Raw genomic sequence first — 3,309 nt, forward strand, 5'->3', positions numbered from 1 at the left:
CGCGGGACGGTGGAGGTGGAGGTGGGCCGCGGGGGCCCCGCGCGGGCTCGGCGGGCAGGCGTGGTGGGCGGCGAGACCTGTCACGTGGCGGTTGGACGCGGGCGGCGGCGGGATTCGTCCGACAGCGGCCGGACGTGTCCGGTGGCGACTCGGAAGATTTCGTCTAGGGTTTGCCCAGAATTTAGGGGAGGGACATGTATTTAAAGGTAGAGGGAGCTAGGAGACTCCAAATGGAGTGCGGTTTTCGCCCACACGATCGTGATCCGATGATGGAGAGCATGGAAGTGACTTAGATGAGTTACTGGGCAATTTTGGAGGGTTGTTGGGCTGCAACCCAAAAGAGGCCTTTGCGGTTACCCGGTTAACCGTTGGAGTATCAAACGAGCTCCAAATGACACGAAACTTGGCAGGTGGTCTACCGGTGATGTACCAAGGCCACTTGGCAAGCCTCCGTCCATTACGAGAACGTTTAACACCCGCACATGAAAAGAGACAAGAGGGGTGCGCCGGTGCACGTGGGAGTGTCCGATTGCAAAACGGACAACGGGGGAAAATGCTCAGGTGCATGAGACGAACACGTATGCAAATGAGATGCACATTATGACATGATATGAGATGCATGACATAAATAAAATGCAAAACAAAAGACAAAAACCCAACCATGGAGGGAATACCATAACACATAGCCGAAAATGGGAAGAGTTGGAGTTACAAAGATGGAAAGTTACATCCGGGGTGTTACAACACTCCACCACTGCAAGAGGATCTCGTCCTGAGATCTAGGACCGAAAGAACTTCGGATATTCAGAACGGAGGTGATCCTCGCGCTCCCAGGTGGCTTCTCGGTCAGAATGGTGTGACCACTTCACTTTCAAGAATTTGATAGACTTGTTGCGAGTCTTGCACTCGGTTTCTTCAAGAATAGCAATGGGGTGCTCATGATAAGAGAGATCTTCTTGGAGGTCAATATCTTCAAAGTTGATAGTGCGCTCAGGAGTCTTGAAGCACTTGCAAAGCTATGACACTTGAAACACATCGTGCACGTTTGCATAGTTGGACGGAAGCTCAAGTTGATAGGCGAGGTCGCCTCTTTTGCCAATGATCTTGAAAGGACCCACGTATCTAGGGGCAAGCTTCCCTTTGATACCGAAGCGACGAGTGCCTTTCATTGGAGAGACGCGGAGGTAGACATGGTCTCCGATTTCAAAAGCCACATCACGGTGCTTGTCATCATAATAGCTCTTCTGGCGCGATTGCGCGGCTTGGAGATTCTCACGAATGACATTGCACATTTCTTCCACTTCTGTGATCAAGTCGTTGCCAAGAATTTGGCGTTCACCTGTCTCGGACCAATTGAGAGGAGTACGACACTTTCTGCCATAGAGAATTTCGAATCGGGCCTTGCCAGAACTCGCTTGGAAGCTGTTGTTGTAGGAGAACTCGACATATGGAAGACAATCTTCCCACTTCATACCGAAAGAGATGACACAAGCCCTGAGCATATCTTCAAGGATTTGATTGACTCGCTCGACTTGGCCACTTGTTTGAGGATGGAAAGCTATGCTGAAACGAATGTTGGTGCCCATGGCCTTCTGAAAGGAATCTCAGAACTTAGAACTGAAGATGCTTCCACGATCTGAAGATATCAATTGTGGAATACCGTACAAGGAGACAATTTTGGAGGTGTATAGCTCTGCCAGCTGAGCTGCTGTGATAGATTCTTTGATAGGAACAAAATGAGCCACTTTAGTAAGCTTGTCAATGACAACGAAGATAGCATCATTTCCACGCTTGGACTTGGGAAAACCAGTCACGAAGTCCATCTCGATATGGTCAACCTTCCATTCCAGAATAGCAAGAGGTTGGAGGAGACCAGCTAGTCGTTGGTGTTCTGCTTTCACCCTTCGGCAGACATCACATTCATTCACGAATTGAGCAATTTCCTGCTTCATTCGAGTCCACCAATACGACTGTTTGAGGTCATGGTACATCTTCGTACTTCCAGGATGAATGGATAGGAGGGAATTGTGTGCCTCGTTCATGATGACTTTTCTCAGATCGCCTTTTGGAACCACAATTCGATCCTCGAAGAAAAGAGTATCTTTGTCATCCAAGCGATAGCACTTGTATTTGAGAATGCCCTTATCAATACTATGTTTCACCTTCTTTACCATGGTATCCAGGAGTTGTGCCTCACGAATTTGATCTTCCAAAGTAGGAGAGATTATGAGGTTGGCAAGAAAGCCTTGAGGAACAACTTGAAGATTCAGCTTGCGAAAAGCTTCACAAAGTTCCGGTTGAAATGGCTTGAGAATTAGACTGTTGCAATAAGCCTTTCTGCTTAGAGCATCTGCAATCACATTCACCTTGCCAGGAGTATATTCAATACTTGGATTGTAATCTTGAATCATTTCGACCCATCGAGTTTGCCTGAGGTTGAGGTGGGGTTGAGTGAAGATATACTTGAGGCTCTTGTGATCGGTGAAAATGTCCACTTGCCTTCCCAATAAGAGATGTCTCCATGTTATCAATGCATGGACAACTGCCGCCAACTCAAGATCATGAGTGGGGTAGTTCTTTTCGTTGGGCTTCAACTGACGAGAGGTATAGGCCACAACTTTCTTCTCTTGCATTAACACATCACCGAGACCTTGAAGAGAAGCATCACAGAAAACTTCAAATGGCCTGGATTCATCAGGAGGAGTCAAGACAGGAGCTGTCACTAGCTTCGCTTTGAGGGTGTTGAAAGCAACATCACACTCAGGCGTCCAGACATACTTGACATGCTTCTGGAGGAGGTTGGAAAGAGGCTTTGCAATCTTAGAGAAGTTCTCAACGAATCTTCGGCAATAGCTTCCGAGACCAAGAAAACTGCGGAGCTACTTCACATTCTGAGGAGGTTCCCAATTCACAACTGCAGACACGTTCACAGGATTAACAGCAATGCCCTTGGAGGAGATGATGTGACCAAGATAAAGAACTTCATCAAGCCAAAACTCACATTTGGAGAACTTAGCATAGAACTGAAACTCTCTGAGCTTATCGAGGACCAATCACAAATGTTTGGCATGATCCTTCTTATTCTTGGAGAAGACCAAGATATCCTCGAGATACACCAAGACGAATTCATTGGTGTAGGGGTTGAAGATAAAGTTCATCATTCAAGAGAAATTTGGAGGAGCATTTACAAGTCCGAAAGACATGACAGTATATTCATAAGAACCAAAGCTTGTTATGAATGCTTTCTTGGGAATATCTTGTTCACGAATGCGAATCTGATGATAACCCATACGGAGGTCAAGCTTGGAG

The sequence above is a fragment of the Triticum aestivum genome, chromosome 1B (genome assembly GCF_018294505.1).
Source record: "Triticum aestivum cultivar Chinese Spring chromosome 1B, IWGSC CS RefSeq v2.1, whole genome shotgun sequence".
NCBI classification, from domain to species: domain Eukaryota; kingdom Viridiplantae; phylum Streptophyta; class Magnoliopsida; order Poales; family Poaceae; genus Triticum; species Triticum aestivum.